The following is a 22173-nucleotide window of genomic DNA, read 5'->3' as shown; positions in this document are numbered from 1 at the left end:
TGAATTCATTTATACCATTTATCAGACTAATTGACAACGCCACTAAATTTCATATCAGTGTACAATAGCTTTTGATATTCTCCTCTAAGGACCAAACATCGATTAAATTAAAGCACAATGTTGGACAGAAATCAACAAGGCTTTCTGATTTTGGCACATTTTGTCTGATTGATGGCCATCACAGCAGACGCACAGAATATTGCCCGGAACATTACTTATTTTGTAGACTCTGTTCCCAGTTCAGTAAAAGTTTGCATGCATTCATATGTCACTAGTAAGTATTTATTACAAAGAATGACAATGTATAATGCTTTTCTCCCGGCTAATTTATGTCGAGACACCAACATTAACTGATGACAAATGGTCATGCAGCCAACACCCAGCCAGCTCTTTACCTCATGTTTAACTGCTTTGTTATAGAGAGAGAAATACAATGTTTTTATAAGGGGTGGTTGAAATGTACGAAAAAACTTTGGTCAAAAAACACTCTACAAAGAAAAGTAATGGTATGGTAGAAAATGCTTTTGAAAAGATACTTTGAAAAACGATGCTCTAACAAAGAGCTCAAATTCATAGGTAGATTTTCCTGGAGCTGGAAAAAAGAAATTTGCATTTATTCCTATTTTTGCGCCACTTTGTTAATATGGTATCACAGAAGATGCAACAAACATTTGAGCAATTCTTTCACAATACCAACATGTGGGGGGGGGAGATTTACTAAGAGTGTTTGTGACTCAAAAGTGATGCACATTGGCACAAATTCATGTTTTCCAATTTACTTTCCAGAGCTAAACTCTCGAAATAACGGAAAAGTAACGCGAAACAGTGCATAGCGCTGCTTTGCATTTCTTTGCACCATGGGGGCGTACCAAGGGTGGTGCATGGGCGTTTCCATGCCACCACCCAGGAGTCTAAGGCTAAATCCAATTTACGAAGTAAAGTAGATTGGGTTTAGCGTGAGAAAACTGCACCCTTTTCAAGTAGGTGCAAGGAAGGAATGCTTTAATTTCTCCTTCCTTTTCTGGCTGTGCCTGTGTGCTGCACTGTACAGCATGCATACAAAGAGGGAAAAGGTTTGCAGTGAGTCTCAGCATAGTATTTTGTACTGGAAGGGTACTGTTCTACTACAAAACCTATGCTAGACACATGAAGACACCCTTGCACCATTGCACAAAGGTGTCTCTGTGGTGCACGGCAGTTGATTTCAGCGCCAGTGCCAGTGAGAGGGGAGGAGAGTGCCTTATTTTAGTAAATAGGCCGCTCTCCTCCTCTCTCCTTTTCATATAGCGCAGCACAGCATTTGCAGCTGCTGTTTTGCGCTATGTGAAAAGTTGGTAAATCTTCCACTAAGGATGTAATGTTAGTGCTCATACAGTGTACGGTGAGAGAGTGCATTTACCCATGACCTCATACCGGCACCCTGTTACAGAATCAGACACCCAGTCATAAAGTCAACAGAGAGATGCAATAACTGTTTTCCAGGATGAACCTCTTCCACTGAGGTGCAGTGACACTAACAGTGTGGATGGGAAAATGCTGTGAGTGTGTTTGTTGTTGCCCCCAGTACCTACTCTATCCTAGGGGTCTTGGAGTTACCAACAAAGTTAGGTGCAGTGTCTGACGACACGCAGCATCATGGTCTCCTTTGTGGTCACAGCTATCTGTACGAAGAAGAGAAATGTAAACCATAAATCTATCACTGCTCTCTGCTGTTGGCTGTATGGAGCGGGTGCACCAACTCAGGGCAGCAGAAAGCATATGTTTTGCAATGGATAGCATGTCCACGGTCTGAGCTGGGCTCACCCAGTAAGGGAGTGGACCCGTGTAAACCTTAGCTAAGCACCCCTGCAATAATCTGGCCCACGGCTTCATTATGGATGACAAATTATCATGTAGCTATGTATGTCATGAGTTAATATAGATACTTAGGGCCCGATGTAGGTAAATATGAAATACCGATTCCTAAATACCGAATTTTACTGATTCGATATTTAGGAATCGGTATTTCATATGTAGCTAAAAATTTGGTACCAAATACCGAATCGGTAAAATTCGTTATTCGTTATTTGAAGGAATAACCTTCCCATTCATTCCTATGGGCCTGAAGGCCCATAGGAATGAATGGGAAGCCATTCACTATTATCGATTTGGTAAATACCGAATCGGTAATAGGCGGACACCCTGTTGCGCCCCTGATTCATGTATGTGTGCACATGTGGCACACATACATGCCCTAAGGGCATGAATGTCTGCCACATGGCACTGAGAAAAAAGCAAAAAATTGCTTTATTTAAGGTATTCGGTATTTACCACCAACTTGTAGTTGGTAGTAAATAATGAATCCTGATAGCAAAAATTCACTCACTTGAGTGCCACCTACATAGCTTTTAAGGATTGGGTAATTTACTAATTCCTTAAAATAAGGAATCTGTATTTTACCGATTCCTTAAAATAAGGAATCTGTAAATTGCAGAATCCTTAAAACCTGCCTCCTACATTAAATAAGGCTAAATACCGGTTAGCAACAGGATAATTACTGATTTTCGGCCATTACCGACCGGTATTTAGCTACCTACATATGGCCCTAAGTCACAAAGTAAGAACGAACCTGACAAAGATATTCTGTTTTAAAGGTAATGTCAATCTTAATATGCTACACAAATCACAGTGGATTCAGACACCCTGAAGTCAGCCAAAAATCTCTATCTATAACTCGTTTGAGTTGTGAGTTAAGAGATTAGAAACATTTTAATATTTTTGCATGTTCTTTTTAATTTTTGGGGTAAATTATTTTTGTATAAATTGTTCTGCATCAGTTCAGATGTGGAATATTAGAATGCAACGTACCTCTTACTGCAATTACAACTACACGCATTAGAATAGAAAATTATAGAGATTTTAAACTATATTTTGAACACCTTTTGTTCCTTTTCACAAATAATGTTTTTGTTCACCTCATTTACATTTGATGATTTTAATATGAAAAATAGCTTTTGGTTCCAAATTTGTTTCCATTTCCTGCTCCTAAATTACTGGACTCTTCTATCATGTGTTATAAATTTTTAAACTTTATTTGGACTTATCAGAACAAACAAAACATATCCTATACAATGGCGGTGCATCTGGGCTGGGGCAACAATTGGAAATAAATGTCATTTTTCTCTGCAGTATTTAAGATTAATGAGCCAGTCCTTTGTTACTGGAAACTGGGTCACAGCTCATCTCAAAACCACCAAGATCTGCTACTGCTTTACATTTTCAAAACAAAGTTTGCAGGTCTTTAACCTAGCCCAAGAGGTCAACGAGCCCACTATTTCGGACATCATTGAGATGGCTTAAATTTAACTGGCGGTTAGTACAGTATGTAAAACCCTGTTAAGCAGGAGTCTGCTTATCATTGTTAATTATTTATCCATCACTGCAGCTTCCAAATCTTTATCCCAGCCATGTCTAGCTTACAGTATCATATTTCCTCTCACTCAATACTCATTATAGACACAGGAGATAAATCTTTGAGAGCCCATACTTTTAATCAACATGGTGAACACTTTCAGCTCTGACATGGGTCCCTTGCTCACTTTGGCAATGAATGTGTGGTGGTACCCAGAAACCGGTCCCAGGATGCTTGTTTCTGGTCCAGGGAAGACCTGGCTTTGCAGTTCGACCTGGGTGTGTTCCCACAAGGAACAGGATCAAGACTGATTTGCATATGGCTGGGTCTGAACCGAGGTGGCAAAGTGAGCTAAAGAATAATGATTGATTCAACCCGGAGCTAATAGTGACTGGGAGTGAGTGTCTGAAAAGTTTCAGTGCTCCGTCTATCATCTCCTTGTGTTGCTTAACAAATGAATATGCAGGCATAATTTTTTAATACACATTACCTGTGTTATGGGTTAGGCTTAATTATAGGTAAGTAGTAGATGTTATTATTAATCCCTACCTAGTACCACTTCATTAATGTGTTAGTAATAGGGCAATTTATAATTTTCAATATATTTTTTTAATTTATGGAGTATGTGTTAGTACCTATGAAGTACGATAATTTTTAAGAAATGTATCTATTTCTGTGTATTTTCACGGTACCCCATATTTTTGGGGAACAAAATGTGTAAAAAAAGAGTAATTCAAGACACTATAGTATACTACATTTGTGAAATACTTTTTAGATTTTTTTTTTTAAGTACCAAGGTACCTCCTTGGAATTACTGCAGTACTCCTTTACATTTTTTTAAAGTGTATAGAAACTATATACAACTTTCCCTACCTGTTACCACTTCAAATAAGTGGTAATAGGTGGGGGATGTGATAAAACCTGATACTTACCTATATCTAAGCCCCTAACCCATAACACAGAAAAAGTATACAATACGGCTGTCTTTAACTTTTGCAAAGGCAGTCATTAACCAGAGGGCGAAATAAAACAAAATGTGATACCATGGGACCGTGGTACTTTAGGATCACACAAGCTTCAATAAGTGAACCTTGAGGCGTATTGCAATACCACAGGTGACACATGAGCTGACGTACTGTGATATTGTGAAAAACATAAAAAAATAAACTAAAAAAATGGGTGGTTGGCGTTCCCTGCCCTCATGTATATGGGCAGGGAAAGAGATGAACACACTACTTCCAGCAAGCGGGAGCAGTATGACAGTTCCCACTTGCTGGGAGCCGAATGTTTGCTGTTGCTTGGCAGGAGCTGTGAGCTCCTGCCAAGCAAAAGCAAACAGCTATCTTCTGAGGGTGGGCCCTTTGGCAGATAGCAGAGCCAGGGTGCGTCCCCATGGCCATAAATGGCTCCAGAAGGGGAGCTGCATGTCCCCCTCCTTTGTTATTCTAAGGCCTTCCCTGGGAAGATCGTGGTCTCCCTCCTCCCTTTTTGACAAAAATAGAATTGTAACCAGGGAGGTGTGGTGGGTTAGGGGCCCAGGGGGTCCCGAAGGGTCCCCAGTCTATTTTTCTAATTATAGCCCCGGAACGGTGGTGGTCCCCAGGGCATAAATACGCCTTTGGAGGGGGTTTCCTTTAATTTCTCACAAACTACTGAACAGATTTACACCAAATAACAAAAAGCATGATTTTCGACCCAAAAGATACCTTTCTGCCAAATTCAGTGTAATTCCGTCCAGCTGTTCGGGCTGCAGACATGTCTGAGGACTCCATGGAAATTGACATTGGAAATGCACTATTTCTGATCTCCCGATTTTGCTAGGCCCCCCCTTGGCCGATAACCACAGAACTTTCCACGAACAACTAGAATTACTGGCACACTTTTTTGGGAAAAATTCATGAAGATTCGTCAAACGGCTTTAAAGTTATAGGCAAGTCAAAAAGGCATTTCCTAGGAAAAATGGTCCTAACTAGTACCTACTGGTGAACATATACAGGTTTTGGAGTGGAAAACAATGCAATTTTGCTACATTTAATTTATTACATTTTATTTACATTGAGAGACACGTTAGTGGGTGATACAGAGACTGAAAAGCACATTATGGTAGACACATCTGTTGTTTTTGTTTTATTGCCAAAGGTTTATTTGAACAATGCAGTGTTTGATTGTTTTCCGAAACATAAGTATGCAGAAGGGTTCCTCTTGAGGAGCTTCAGGCTTATTTTTTGCTCTTTTTTAATCCAACACTAAATCGAAAAGTCATTTCTAAAAACTGTGTACTGGCAAATATATAAAAAAGAAATACTCAGCAACTGGAGTGCCCAAGATAATGAGGGGCAATTAATCTCATGGTTCATTAATCCTGTAGTCCGTTTGTCTGAATATGGTGCACTTAAGCAAGAACACCTGGGTCACCTTGAGTACTAATTTTTTTAGATACTTCAGTTCCTTACCAGTGTAATCGAAAGCAATGGATCTATTAGAATTGCTGCACTTTCAACTTGCTTTTTACCTTGACACAAGAACGGCTGTTGTGGTAGAAAAAGCATCAAAGATGAAGTGTAATCATGCTTATGTTGAAAAGATGGCTGCAATTAGGAAAGAAACTTAGCAAAAATAATGGACAATGAGACAAATTTAAATGTTGGCGCAGATGGAACTCGGTCTCAAGGGTGACTGTGTTCCCTCAATGCCAAAATAGTGGTCCAGTAGTCTGCTTAAATGTGAGCAGACCATAGTTTGATCAAGGCAGTCACTACTCTTTCACCGTGTGGCCAAACTTCTCAGATGGAGCAAGGGGCATCAGAGAATTGGCTATATGTCCATCCGCTCAATTAGGATGGGTGGACATGTAGCTAATTTTTACTGTCCTTCACCGCCAGGCAACTCCTGCCAGTAAGGGACAGTAAAAAATACTAAATGCCCCCCTCTCCATGGGAGATGATGGAAGTTCCTGCCAATGCTTCAGAAATGATTGCCTGCCTGGAGATCATTTCTAGATTTGGTGGGTGGCATCTCCATCAGGGAGATGGAGTATTTTACTCTGCCGCCCTAGTGGAGAAATGGGCTGCCCACCAACAATTAAACTAGACCCTATGTCTGCCAAGACTTGTAAATAAAGTGGCAAAAACATACCATCTTTTATCTAGTTGGCTGGTATTAAACATGTTTAGAATGAAAAGCCATCTGGAAGGATTTTTTGGTACACAGAATACTTAGAGGGGATAACCACATGCTGGGCTTGAAGAAAAAAGCTATGCTTTTGGAGACAGGAGAAGTATTGGTGTAAAGATCAAGTGGAAAGGAGGTCCACAAACAGCCATAGATTGGGACGTTTCTACATCCAGTATATTGCTACTTAGATAGAGATAATTTGGACATATTTAGGTTCAAATACTTGAGACAATCTGTGGAAATATAAGGGGAAAGACACTATTTAAGAAAGGAAGAAGAAGAGCAAAAAACGTATCAAATGTCAGACAATTTACGTTAAAACTCATCCTGGCCTGTGTTGGTAGTCAGTGAAGCTGGCGCAGTAGAGGTTCATCATGAGTGTGCCTTAGAACCCCAAGAATCAGTCTGGATGCAACTTTCTAGATGATTTGTAGACTAGCCTAAATACATTTTGGAAATAAAGTGAACTGCAGTATTCTAAGTGATAGATGATGATGACTGAGACCACAATACCTTATTCCGCCATCAGTATGAAAACAGCTGAACTTTTTGTACCCATTCAACATGATAACGACATAGGAAGATGACCAAAGAAATCAGTGTAAAAGCTGGTTCTTTCTCTGAGTAGATACCATGATTTCTAACTACCTTGTAGTAAAGGGCCAAAGGATTATGCTAGTAGACCAAAAGCAGTTTCACAAGGAGGGAGGACAACTAACAACTAAAACCTGTTTTATCACAATTTAATTTAAAATCAGTTGCCACTCATCCACTCCCAAACTGGCCAAGTTAAAGTTGAAAACTATCTGCCAACAACTACTCACCACTTAAATGGGGAACACATTGAGTTTTTTCTGCATATGTTTAAAAATCAAACCAATGGAAGTGGATGAGTTTGTCATTTTGTGAATCAAAATATAAATAGAGAAATTAAGCAGACTCTGTGGAACACCAGAGTTCAGAGGAAGAGAAGCAGTAGTGGAAAGGACACTTAGGCTATAGCTAGAATGGAACGAGTTTATACTTCATCATTGGTCCCCCCAAAGCCAATATCATGGTGCGTGAAAATGAGGATATAGGTTGCTGATTCAGCTGCCATCCAAGGCTTATTGAAGGTTGTCTACTATTGGAAATGTAGCTTGATCATCATCAGTGCTAGCAGGGTCCTTTAGAATAGCTGATCTATAGAACAAGATATGCCACTAGGTTATCGCCACAGCTGCGAGAGTAAGGAGTCTCGAAAGTAATTAGAAATATTAGAGAGTTTTATTCTTATTTTAACTATATTAGGGTTAAAACTGCGTGCTTAAATAAAAAGGTACATTTCATTATAAGAGGAAACATTTTAGAATGCCACTTCAGGGATGCTATTGACTAACTATTAAAATGCAAAGAAGAAGTGTATGGATCTGCCTAGTAGTCGGATTCGAGACTATTTTGGACTTCCATGAATGAGCCGACCTAATAGTTAAAACAAATGATGCCCTAGTGAGGACTGTCTGCATTCGTGAAAAGGAGGATGAATAATCTGAAATCTAATTGAAGAGACTTTGCTATATAAAATAGTTTTAGGTGGAAGAACTTTCTTTGACATAGCGGGTGCACAGTTCATATGTGGTATAGATGATAGTTTTTTTAAGTGCTGCGAGTATTACAGTGAGCAAGTAGATGTTACTGATTTATTTGAGTCCTGCAGAACTGATTTGCAAAGTAGTGTGGTCAATGAAGAGAAGTTTCACTGCCAAAACCTTTCTGTTTTCATAACATACGTTTTTGAACTAGTTAGTAGGAGAAGAATCAAAGAGCAAGTAATACACTTTCTTAATAGGAGTCGGATGTAAGTCATCATTAGGTAGCCAAAGACACCAAAATACGTGGTAATAAGTAACTTTAAAAATATAATCTGTGAAATAGGGAGAGGTCCTGGCCAGCATACAAAACATTGCCTCCAAGTGGAAGATTATACCAGTTGTGTTGAATGAAAGAATAAGGACAAGCGTCCAATATTTGGAGAGCAGAGAAATAACAAAGTGTAGGAAGTATGGGTCTGTCCATCTAAATGTATGACTAGTTATGCGAACAATTTAAACATTTGGGGTCCACAGGAGGTAAGGCATATCTTCTGTGGCATAAGTGGATTGAGATGTGTGAGCCAAAGCAGTAGAATGATTGCCAGAACTGTTATCTAAATAGAGGATAACTTCTAAAATAATAAGGAAGCTAGCCAGAGTCACTTACAAGAAATAGTCAAAATTATTAAATGTGATGTCCAAGAGTTCTGTCCATCAGCTAAGTAGTCAGAGTAAATCAGAAAAGAGGCTGATTTTAAATAGCCTAAAGATGGTTTTCCAAAGGAAGGGATGGGCAGTGTAAAAGGTTTTCCAAATTTTTCAATGATAGCTGCTACACCCGTGCTCTTAGGAGTAGAGTGACTTCCCACAATATAAAATAAAATCTTTGGAAAATGTGTCTGCTATAGAAAGGCTGGCTGCTTCAAGCCACCTCGATTCAGTGTTCCAGAAAAAGACCTGCATTGTCAACAAAGAAGAAAACTCAAATTCTCACGAATGTATTATCACGCAAAATACATCACCAAAAGATTATTTGATTTGATTTTAACATTATAGGAAGTGCTTAGAGCTACGAAAAAAAGCAATGAAATTCATGAAAAAACAACAGTTAAAAAAAGTCATCGTTCTGTCTCAAACGTTAGGCCTGGCTGTAGTATTCTTGTTTGCAGATATTTCCCTTTTAATACAAATTCCAATGTTGTACATATTTCCCTTTTAAATAGAATGTCTCTTCATAGCTGCTCATGCACATTGTGTTATGGATTCCATTTAGAATTGTTATGGTCTGAAATGGATTGGGGTGGAGAAAAAGGACTGGTAACTTGGAGAGTGGATGTACTGTGCTGCAGTTAAATAAACCTTGTATTTTACTTGGAATTATCTTGGATTTTCAACTTCTTTATTACAAAATTGGCGACGAGGGTGTCTAGTACCTACTACTACAGCAGCACAGGTGTGGTACACCTGATTTTGAAAGGATTTTAGATTTTTACCTGATCTTAACCTAGTTTGGATTTCATAAACTTTTGAAGATTGGAGCCTGGTTCATTCCTACATAGAAGACGTTGCTATCGACTATCCTACTTAAGGACTGAAGGATTTAAAACTTTATTTTACTTGGAATACTATTTACACCTGCTCTCACTGGTGTACAATATTCTATTGGTAACGCTTTTCATCTTGGAGACTGCACGGTTGAGGACGCTGTGTTTACCGAAAACTACGAAATTTATGGGTGTTTGCGCTAAAGTTTCACAATTTTAAACGAAATAAGCAAATGTTTACCTTTGAATGTGGTTTCAACGGGCAACACGTGAAAGACTGAGTCTTCCCGTGCAACAAATCTCCATGCGCCGTGTTGGAGCGTGCAGTTACCATGGTTTCCAAGTACGAGGCTGATGATGCTACACGCATGGAGCGTCACGTCACGTAACGTGAAGGCGACTATATTTGTTTACATCGGCACCGAGTTTTTGCTGGAAATTTCGAGCTAGTGCTAAACTTTTGCACTATAATCTACAACTGCTGTGTAGGACATTACAGCACTGATGTACACAGCTGGTGTACTCAAGGATTGAATTTGTGTTTATTTACTTTGCATTTTATTTTATTTCAACGGTAATAATATCATATTGCTTCATTTTGTTCACTATTTAATTTGTACTATTATCATTTTCACAATGCAGTTTGACCCTCCTTCGAAATTTTTACAATGTAAGGGTGATCCTCCCATCCCCTGGAACAGATGGAAAGAGGAGTTTTTAACTTATTTAAAGGCTATTGATGGGGAAAGGATGGGAAATGAAAGAAAAAAGAATATTTTTCTTCATTGTTTAGGATCCGAAGGGCAAGCTATTTTTAGAATTTACCACCTGTTCCTGGTGACTCTGGTGTATTTGATGAAGCAATGCTTCGTGTAGAAACACGTTTCAAACCCACAACCAGTATTGCTCTGAATCGTTACAAGTTTTATACGAGGGCACAGAAAGAAAATGAATCTTTTGATGATTTTTTAACGGGTTTGAGAGCTTTGGTGGTTTCATGTAATTTTGGTGCAATGACAGACGAAATGATCAGAGATCAGATAATTGTCAATGTTAAATGTAAGAAAACACAGGAACAATTGTGGATATTAGGTAATCCCACTTTATTAGAAAGCATTTCCACTGCCAAGGCTTTTGAACAATCTAACAAATGGATGAAAACTATTGAAGAAACGAGCACTAGGGGTAGCAAGAATGATAAACTAAGTGAAGAAGTATGTGCTATGAACAAAGTTACAAAAGGTTTTCAAAACTATAGGAATATATCACGTAACCGCATTGTATGTTTTAGATGTGGGAGTTACAATCATGTAGCTTCCTTCAAGTTTTGTCCTGCCTTGGGAAAAGAGTGGAACAAATGTGGTAGAGTTGGTCATTTTTCCAAGTCCTGTAAGGAAGACAAAAAGAAAATTGGGGACAAAAGTAATTATTTTAAAAAAGGGGAAGTCTCTTGTGTGAGAGATGACACTGATTTGGGATCAAATTTGTCAAGATGTGAGCATATCGTGTCTGATGAATCCCTTAAAGAAAGAGGAATGATTGTATCATTAGTGAGTTTAGGGTTGCTTGAAGAGGATATGTTGGACTCTCCTAAGTGTATGGTTAAATTTATGGGTGTTGAACTAGAGCTAATGGCTGATTCTGGGTCTCCTTGGACCATCATAACGGAAGAATACTTTCATGAAATGTATGAATCTAAGATTGCTAAGAGTGATTTGTGCCCTCCTGATGTAATGGCAAAAGGTTTCAATGGTTCAAACATTGATTTCATTGGTTATATTGCTTCCACCATATATTTTAAGGATCAATCTGCGTACATCAAATTATATGTTGTAGTAAAGGGTGTGAATGTTCTGGGTTGGCGCGATCAATTCAAACTTAACATTACGTTGAATCCACGCAGCAAAGATCCAGTCATGGTGTTAAAGGATAGAGATGAGTTAAATAAAAGAGTTATGTTTGTAGAAGAGAGTAATGCTTGGAAGTTACTTTCGTGTGAGTTTCCTGGAGTTTTTTCAGACAAGTTAGGTAAGCTAAGCGGGTTCACTCATGTCATCAAGCTCAAACAACGAGCTGAACCAGTTGTGCAAAAGCTTAGACCTGTACCACTCAATGTTAGAGAAGAGTTAAGTGATACTCTAAAAGATATGTTAAAAAATGATGTCATAGAGGAGATAGAATCGTCAGAATGGGTTTCGCCAGTAGTTTTGGCACGCAAACCTGATAAATCTCTGAGACTTTGCATAGATTTGAGAGCACTTAATGCTAATATAGTGGTAGATTGTCATCCTCTGCCGAATATCAATGAAGTAGTGAGCATGATTGGTGAGGCTGTAGTTTTTTCTACCTTAGATTTGAGATCTGCGTATCATCAGGTAGTGTTAGCAGAGGAATCACGTCATCTCACAGCATTTATTACACCTCAGGGATTATATCAATTCAAACGGATGCCATTTGGATTGGCATCGGCAGCCTCAGTTTTTCAGAGATCGATATATCATATTTTTAAGGACATGAGTGACTATGCGAAGTGTTTTCAGGATGACATTTTAGTATTTTCTAAGAGTGACGAAGTACATATGGAACACCTGAGTAATGTGTGTAAAATGTTAGGTAAGTTTGGTCTTACCATTAAGAGTAAAAAGTGCAAGTTATTTCAAAAAAAGATAGAATATTTAGGGCATACTATTTCTGGGAATGGTGTTACTCCTAAGAAATCGTTAGTTGATGCAATCCTGAAAGCTCCTGCACCCGATTGCAAAGATAAATTGTTATCATTTTTAGGACTCTGTGAATATTACAGTAAGTTTATAGTTGGTTTTGCAACTAAAGTGGAGCCGTTAAGAGAACTAACCAGGAAAGATGTTGAATTTTTGTGGGGAACTAAACAACAAAACGCTTTTGACAGTATTAAACTTGACATGGTGTCAGCTCCTACACTTAAACCGTTTTGTTTGAACAAACTTTGTGTTTTGACAGTGGATGCTAGCCTTTATGGCCTAGGTTGCGCAACGTTTGGGTAAGGAGGACTGGAATGTTGCATTCGCGTCTAGATCTCTAAATAACACTGAAAAACGATATGCTGTAATCGAAAAGGAATTATTAGGATGTGTCTGGGCTGTTGAACATTTCCGGAATTATATATATGGGGTGCAAGATTTTTGATAGGTACTGATCATACGCCTTTGGTGGGTATTCTTTCACCCGGTGGAGGTTTAAGTGCGACTGCTCGTATTGCTAGATTGATGTCACGATTACAAGAATATAGTTTTGACATAGAATATGTGCCTGGGAAACTCAATGTGACTGCAGATTGTTTGTCAAGATTACCATATCCCAGTGTCAGAGATGATGAAGGTACTGAAGTCGTAACTAGCATTTCAGAATTATTGTCTGAGAAATTCAGTATCATTTCAGAAGATTTATGGATGAAAAGCATGAGTGAGGATGATGTCTTGTGCAAAGTGAGAGATTATGTGAGTGTGGGTTGGCCTTCTAAGGAATTAATTCCAGCTGAAGTTATACCATTTTACAATGTTGCTGATGAGTTGGCCATAGAGGGAAATCTACTATTCAGAGCTGGAAAATGTATTCCACCTTTTGCGGTAAGAGATATTATTTTGCAAATGTGTCATGAATGTCACATGGGCATGTCGTCCATGAAAAGATTAATTAGGTCAAATTTCTGGTGGCCAGGAGTGGATAGGTTTGTAGATACATTTGTTAGAGAGTTGAAATAATTGTATTTCTGGCAAGGGTTGTAGGTTCATATCTTCTTTTATTCTTTGATGGAAACACCCACAGAGATAAACCGCCGCTCGTTTCCAGGACTCCAGGCAACTGACTAGCGTTGCCCAGAGCGCGAGAACAGAACGGAGGAGTGGTACAATTCCAATAGAAGGTAATCCCTCGTGCTGTTCCCAGCACGAGGGAAGGTATATACTACAACTTCTCCCTCTTCACAACATTTCACAAAATATATAAATAACAATAAAAGGTAAGCAAATACATGTGAATTAAGACATCAAAAGTGTTTAGGACTAAAGTAAAAGAAACAAATTTCAGTTTAACACATAGTCATTAAATCTGATGGGTAACCTCCTACACCGAACAGATGGAGTGGAAACTTGATGGGAAACCTCCCTATCAATCTCAGAATGAAAGGAAGATGAAGAGGGAAACAGCAAAGATGAGGAGGAACAAGAAGAAGAAGAAGGAGAGGAAACAGTGATAGCTGGGGATGCATCTGACGAAGGAGAGGATGAAGATGAGTAAGAAGAACTTGGGGAATCTAACCAAAAAGACCAGTCACACTGATCAAATTGTTCTTGGGTCAAACTTAACAAGGAGCGAGCTTGTGAGTCAGATAGATGAACTAAGGCTCTTTTGTTCCACCATCCTCTGTTGCCAAGTAAAGCAGAAGCCTTACTGACTGCAGTAACCTGGACTGGGGTGGAAAATTTAGAGAGTCCTTTAGCAACTTTTCTTGGATTCTTGATGAGGACCCAATCACCAACTTTTAAAACAATAGAAGTGAAAGATTTACCTGAATCATGCTTGACCTTCATAAGGGATTGTTTCTGAGAGACCTTTTCAGAAAGAGAAACATGAGAAGGACGAAGGGTCTGAACGTTTTTCTCAGATAACCAAGTAGGACACAATCTGGTGTGAACATTCCTATTTCTTAACAAAGAAAAGGGAGATATGCCAGTCGTGCAATGAGGAGAGATGTTGTATGACCAAAATTTTTCTTCAACAAAATTTCTTACATCGTTGTAGGAGGAAATGGCAGTCTGAACAGCATCTTTGAGCAATCTATTGGCCCGTTCAACTAAACCGTTTGAAGTGGGCGAATAAAGAGCAACCTTGAAATGAACAACATCATGTTCCATTAAAAATGCGTCAAATTTCTCGGATATGAAATGGGAACCATTGTCGGTAACAACCACAGAAGGACAACCTTCAATGATGAATAAATTTCGTAAAAATTTGATGGCATTAGCAGAGGATGGGGAGTCACAAAACATGTGATACAACCATTTGGAATGATAGTCAATTAGAAGAATGACGTATTTCATGTCATGGGGAAGGACTTCAAAGGGGCCAGAAAAATCCAATCCAACCTTTTCCCAGGGTTTAAGTGGGAAAGGAACAGGATGGAGTGGCGTACTAATGAGTTTCCATTTTTTATCCGAGAGTAAACATTCATTGCAGGAATCAATGTAAAATTTTACTTGGGATTCAATAGAAGGCCACCAATAATGTGTTTTGATGAGTTGGGATGTTTTGGTGATGCCTAGATGCCCTTGATGTGCAAATTTAATGCTATCAGGTCTGACATCAGAAGGGGGAACAAAAACATCATGTCTCATAATTAGATTGTCAACAAGAGAGAGTTCAGAAGAAATCATGGAGAAAGCCTTTAGTTCATTGGACAATTTTCTATTCTCAGGCCAGCCCTGAGAAATGTATTGTGCAACTAATTTTAAATTGTGATCATTTTCATATGCTTTTGACCAAGAATCCTCTGAAATGAAAGGGCACAACTTGGTGGCGTCAAGAGTGGCAACTACACATTCAATGTCACCGATATCTTGAACATCAGAATCAGTATTGAGTGACATGCGAGACAAGCAGTCGGCACGAAAATTTTTGCCACCTGAAATGTGCCTAATATTGAAGTGAAATTCATGTAACTTTGACAAGAGTCTGACAAGTCTTGAGGAGGCTTTACCTAGGCCATCACCATTGAGAAGTTGTGTGAGAGGCTTGTGATCGGTGAACAAATCAAATTCTCTACCCCAAATGTAGTTCTTAAATTTTTCAATTGCCCAAACGCAAGCCAATGACTCTCGCTCAATGGTGCTATAGTGGGTTTCAGAATCCTTAAGTGTTCTGGAGGAAAAAGCGATAGTGTGTTCCCTACCAGAAACCCACTGACCAAGGACAGCGCCCAAACCAGTTAAGCTGGCGTCAACCATGATGAAGCACTTGGCAGAGTCTTGAAAGGGTTGTAAAGCAGGGGCACCAACAATCATGTCTTTGACATGTGAAAAAGAGGTATTGATCTCTTCAGTCCAAGTATATTTGGAACCTTTGCGAAGTAAAGAGCGAAGGGGTTCAACAATTTGGGCATAGCCTTTTACGAAACGTGCGTAATATTCCGCTAAACCCAAAAATGAGCGGAGGGCATCTTTGTCATTGGGAGGAGAAGCTTGTGAAATAGCTTCAATGAGAGAGGACTTGGGTTTTATGCCTTCGGGAGTCAAAGTGTGACCCAAGTAATCTAGGGATTGAGAACCAAATTTACATTTGTCAGCCCTGACGGTCATGCCAGCTTCATTAAGCTTGCATAAAACAGAAGAAAGATGGGATAAATGAGAATTCCAATCAGGAGAAAAAACCAAGATGTCATCCTGATAGGCTTGAACTCCAGGAACAGACTCGAAGAGATGATCCATGATTTTTTGGAAAACACTAGCTGCGCTAGCTAGTCCAAATGGGAGTTTTAAATACTTAAAAACGCCAAATGGAGTGACAAAAGTGGTGAGGTCCTGAGAAGATTCGGTAAGGGGTACTTGATGGTACGCGGAGCGTAAGTCAATAAGGGAAAAGTACTTGGCACCACCTAGGTTGGCAAGTAGGTCGTGAATTTTGGGAAGTGGGTGGCAATCAACCAAAATATTTTTGTTTAGGGTGCGAAGGTCGGCACATAGCCTGACCTCACCGTTTCTCTTGCGAACGATAACAATGGGGGAAACCCATTCGGAAGAATCTGAAGGTGCAATGATACCATCCTTTTGGAGTGAGGTGAGTACAGATTTAAGTTCGTCTCTGGCACTGATGGGGACAGGGCGGACTTTATGAACAATGGGTTGGGCAGAGGTTTTAAGTTTGATTTCATGTTTAAAACCTTTGACGGTGCCTGGTTGGTTGGAAAAAACATTAGGAAATTTGTCTAAAATTTGTTTGATGTCTGACTCATGATTTTCAGAGATAAGACAAACTGAAATAAAAGGTGGAACAGGAGAATAACCTTCAGGAGGATCACCAACTCTAATGGGATCATCCGAACCAGGAACTAAGTAGATACCCATTTTGGCAAGATCTTGCCAGCCAACTATATTGGGACCTTTGGTTGCAATATAAATTTTGGTAATAATAGATCTCTCAAAACACTCAAGCCTATAGTTAAAGTAGCCAAGCATTATTATATCAGACTCATTAAATGCTTTGGGACTAAGGTCAGATTTGAGTAAAGAAATGGAATTGTTCCATTTTTCAAGAAAAATTGTTTCATTAATAATGGTTATGGGGGATCCGGAATCTGCCATGACTGTAAGTTCAATGTTACCAAACAGTGCAGAGCAGTAAGGACCTTTGACCATATTAGAGGTATCAATGAAGTTGCAATGGATGGATACAACCATGTCTTGAAATTCATCAATACAATCATCTAAATCAGGACATATAATACTATTTACAGAGGGTCTGGACGATCTTTTGACCGATTTGCACATACCTTGGAAATGTCCTAATTTTTTACATAAAACACACCTTTTTCCTGAAGCAGGACAAGAGGGGTTGTTGCCAATATGGGACTTAGAACCACGCCTGTAACAATAAGGGTTAGGGTTAGGTTTCTTTTGAAAAGATCTAAAAGATCTATTAGTGTTAACTACACTAATAGAAGTGGCATTGTCATATGAAGAAGGATGAAGAGAAGATTGAGCTTGGTCTTTTTGTAGTGCGTTAGAAGTGGTGATGGATCTTTCGATGCTCTTGGCAATGTCAATAGTTTCTTGGAGTGTAGGTTTTTTGCAGCTTAACAGGCGTTGTTGAATCTTTTTGGAAAAGCAAGCAAAAACAAATTGATCTCTAATATAAATGTCGGGATTAGATTCGAATTCGCAAGTAGAGGCCAAGATTCTTAATTGAGCAATATATTCCTCAATGGACTCATCTTCTCGCTGTCTTCTTTTAAAGAAGTTATGTCTCTCAAGCATTTCATTAGGTTCTTCGCCATAATGCCTTGCGAGTCTGGATAAGGCTTCTTTATATTCATCCCAATTATCACCAGCCTCTCCAGTAGGAGGAGAGGATCTTGGGAGATTTTCAAAAGTATGTTGTGCAGCAACACCCAAGCAACCATATAAAATAGCAACTTTCCTCTCAGGAGTAAATTTGACTGCATCAATTGCTACAATATGGTTGGCAAAAGCTCTAACCCATTGACGCCAAGGAATGGTAGGTTTTCCAGGGAGTTGAAGAAAAGGTGGGGGTTGAGCAAATTGTTGAGAAGAAGCCATTTATATAAATGATAAGTATCACTTATAATGTTGTAATTGTGTTCAATAAACAATAAGCATGTGTGAAGCTTATGATAATAATTGAAATGCAGGCAGAGGTGTGCCTGTCACCGAAGGAGTAAAATTAATTGATTAAGTTTGTCAATTGTTATAAATAATGTAATAAAATACCAGTATTTGACTCCACTGTATTAAGGACACGAAGCGAAGGTCGCGTTGTGGTGTCAATCAGGAAATTGACTCGTTGTGGAGATCAGCGCGGAGCGTATTGTTGTGGTTAGTTGTTGCTAGGGACTAGCTAAAATGGCCGCCGTGCGCGTGCTGACGTCGGGGCGTGATGAGGTGGAGCGCTGCGTTGAAATTGATGACGCGCTTGCTGCGCAGCACTTACTGGATGAAGCGCGAGGCTCCAATGTAACCGCCACCATCTGCTGCCGTGTTGTTGGAAATCAGTAGAAAAGGCAGTCACTGTCGACTCGCGGAGCAGGAAGACGAGTCTTGATGCAGGCAAGTGGATAAATACCTGGTGGGAGGGCGGGTATCGAGTGGTTGGGCCGAGTACTTCCTGGTGGGTGTTTGAGGTTGAGGTGGGTGGGTTCGGAACCCGCTCTTCGCCAAATGAAATAATTGTATTTCTGGCAAGGGTTGTAGGTTCATATCTTCTTTTATTCTTTGATGGAAACACCCACAGAGATAAACCGCCGCTCGTTTCCAGGACTCCAGGCAACTGACTAGCGTTGCCCAGAGCGCTAGAACAGAACGGAGGAGTGGTACAATTCCAATAGAAGGTAATCCCTCGTGCTGTTCCCAGCACGAGGGAAGGTATATACTACAAGAGTGTCCTGAGTGCATTGAAAGTGATAAGACGTGCAAATGTGATCCGGCACCTTTGACTCCTGTGAAGTGGCCAGATCATCCATGGCAGAAATTAGGGATCGATATTGCTGGTCCATTCAATTTTTTACCACAGGAGTGTAGATTCGCTATAGTTGCTGTGGATTATCACTCCAAATGGCCTGAGGTCAAACTGGTACCTCATCCTTACACTGAAAGTGTTATTTTATTTTTGAGAGAGATATTTTCAAGAGAAGGATTCCCAGAAAGCATTGTATCAGATAATGGGGTACAGTTCAAATCTTCAGAGATGTTGGAGTTTTTGAGTACTTATGGTATAAAGCATTGCACCACTGCTCTGTATGTACCACAAGGAAATGGGCTAGTGGAGAGATATAACAGGGTTCTCAAACAAGATGTCCTATGGGCTCGGAAGTTTGGGGGAATGTGGAAGGAGAAATTGAGAGAAAAGTTATGGCTGTACCGTATAACGCCTCATGCCACTACAGAAGTTTCTCCTTTCTGCCTACTAAAGGGTAGAGATCCTGTATCTAACCTATGTCCTTGGTGGTTTAAGAAAAGTGCTGGTTATCACATGGTTGATGTGAATGTCAAGGATGTAGCTAGAAAGTGGAACTCAAACAGTGCAAATACAAAAGTGATTATGATACTAGGATGAAAGTCAAACAACCTGCTTTTATGGTAGGTGATGTGGTTAGGATTCGTAAACCTGGTTATATTACCAAAGGTGAGACAAAGTTTGGCAAACCTATGAAGGTTGTGAAAGTTTATCACAATAGCGTTGTCACACAAGATGGCAAAAGATGGAATGTTAGAAGAGTATCCAAATGTGTGTCTTAAATTTTCTATTATAACCAGTAGTTTCTTTTATGTGTAAGGATTTTTTTTTTTTATGTTTACGTAGTCACTTAATTTTCTTTAAGGGGAACATGTGTAGTATTCTTGTTTGCAGATATTTCCCTTTTAATACAAATTCCAATGTTGTACATATTTCCCTTCTAAATAGAATGTCTCTTCATAGCTGCTCATGCACATTGTGTTATGGATTCCATTTAGAATTGTTATGGTCTGAAATGGATTGGGGTGGAGAAAAAGGACTGGTAACTTGGAGAGTGGATGTACTGTGCTGCAGTTCAATAAACCTTGGATTTTACTAGGAATTATCTTGGATTTTCAACTTCTTTATTACACTGGCCTAACCAACAAGGCATGAGAGTGCATTTCCCCATGGCTCTCCACAACATGACCAATTATCTTGTCAGCATCCTCCATCACTTTCCCTAAAGGGCCTTGTAATCAATTTCAGACTAAAGTGAAAGTACCCATGTGTGTCTACACCAATGGGAGGTTCAGGTTTTTGTAATAAAAACATTGCGATCTGCACTTGAGGTGAGCTCCCTCCACTTCCTGGGAGGCAAGGCCACTTAGCTAAAAACCAGGACAGCATGGGATGTGCTGCTAAACTAGAAGACATATGGAATGATATAAGGCCTGATAGTGAGAGGCATCCAGTGAAAAGGTCGGAGGGGCAGAGGCCTTCATGGGAGTGCTTCTGTAGGTGAGTATAGAAAGCGTGGTACAGTCATGTCCTGGGGAGACTTTGCAACAGGCATGTGGATCTGCCTATCCCAAAACTTAAGACAGCCCTGGAGAAGCAAGATGGCCCCTTTGGTCCAGAATGGACTGTGTGAGACCAGTGTTGGAGTGGCTATACACCGTATCGCCTTGAGATCCACATTCTGAATGGCTGGTGGTCCACTGGGAGGAAAGCTGAGTGCCCCAACAGGGTAAAAACTGTGGACTTGATATTCGCTTCACTCAGTACCAGGAGGTGACCATGAGCTTCACACAAAACTTGTGGATGCCAGAAGTGCGTTTCTTGTTTTGTGACAAAGGACCACTGGGGAATGCCGATGTCATCAAACTGAGTAAGAAAAGTACACTTGTGCCTGGGGGAGTGCCTTGATGCCAGGTCAAGGTCCTTTGGCCGTCTTCATAGTGAGCTCAGTCCAAAACCAAGAACAGTACTCTGGTGGACTCCATCAGACTGGATCAGAGCAGCATTGGGACTGCACAGAAGTTTATTGCCCCCTTCCTGTTATGAAGACATCAGGCGGCCATTTTCCTGCAGGTAGATGAGCGATGTAATGGCACAGAGGGGAGCATCAACACTGAAACTGTTGCAGGGCCTGGGTAGCCAATAACCTCGAATGTAAACTGTGGCCCACAGTGTAATCTTTGAGGCATTCTCTGATATTAGAAGGAGGAAAAGAACCACTGTCTTCATTTCAAGGATAAAAAGTTGACGCTGCTAGCAGTTAGACAATGAGGTGAAATTCAGAAAGAGGGGGCACATGCAATGTTTCCGGATTTTATTCAGAAAGTGCAGAGACTACATCATTCATTTAAGGCTGTGAACAATGTATTTAGAGATAAAAGTATGAATCACATGATGTTCTTGCCAGCAGAACTAAACATTTTAAACAATAGGAGGCACACTTTTTTGTGGATCAATCTCGGGCCTGCGGATGGTTGGAAAAACTTGGACATTCTGGAGTTGATGTCCTAGGACACAATGAGACAGAAACATATCCAGGGATGACATGGAATGTGCAGATCTTTAAGACATCTGTAGCCAAAAGTAGACAGAGTCCTCTCAGGTTGCAGGTGACAGAGTTCTCTCAGGTTGCAGGTGACATAAAAAATGATTGTTACAGTGGACCAAATACGAATGAGAAAGCAATGTGCAGCAATGAATATGTGGAATATTTTTACCAAATGCACTCCATTTAAGTACTTTACCGTGAGACCCTCCCTGGAACCTCCCAAGAAACCCTTCCCATGATATCAGTATGGTTGAACTTTGTCCAACTACCGGCTGAGACTGGGTCGGCAATAGCTTGTTTTCAATGTTCTATATGTTCCAATACATTATAATTGTTTTGTGTAGAAGTTCTATGAGATGCCAAACTATATCCATGAAGCATCCAATATGTATGAAGTACCTGTTCGTAGATGGATGCATGGGTAGCTGGCATGGAGCCCACAGTACCTGCAAGTTTAGTTTGAACTTTAATTTAATGCACAATAGGATAGTTGCTGGACAAGGACTCTTTTTGCAAAGTTACCCCTTTTTTACCTCCTTTTTTTGTGGTCTAATGCCAGTCTTTTTATTCTGTGTTCTAGGGACTCCGCTAACTAGGTGGCAGTTCATGGGTTATGATCCCTAAAACATGTTGAAATTGGCTTACCTCGAATGGCATATTTAACTTTAACCTATTAGCCCATAGTACAAGGTACAAAGTGTACCAATGGCCTGTACTAGTGTC

General features: G+C 39.8%; 1 protein-coding gene across 1 annotated transcript in view; it reads right to left on the bottom strand.

Moving 5' to 3' along the window:
- Nucleotides 1–22173, bottom strand: part of PCSK2 (proprotein convertase subtilisin/kexin type 2) — an 850498-nt gene that overhangs the window by 661337 nt on the left and 166988 nt on the right. The window lies entirely within an intron of this gene.

Source organism: Lissotriton helveticus, chromosome 6 (genome assembly GCF_964261635.1).
Source record: "Lissotriton helveticus chromosome 6, aLisHel1.1, whole genome shotgun sequence".
Lineage (NCBI taxonomy): Eukaryota > Metazoa > Chordata > Amphibia > Caudata > Salamandridae > Lissotriton > Lissotriton helveticus.
The sequence above is the reverse complement of the archived record's forward strand: the minus strand, read 5'-3'. Positions and strand labels throughout refer to the sequence as shown.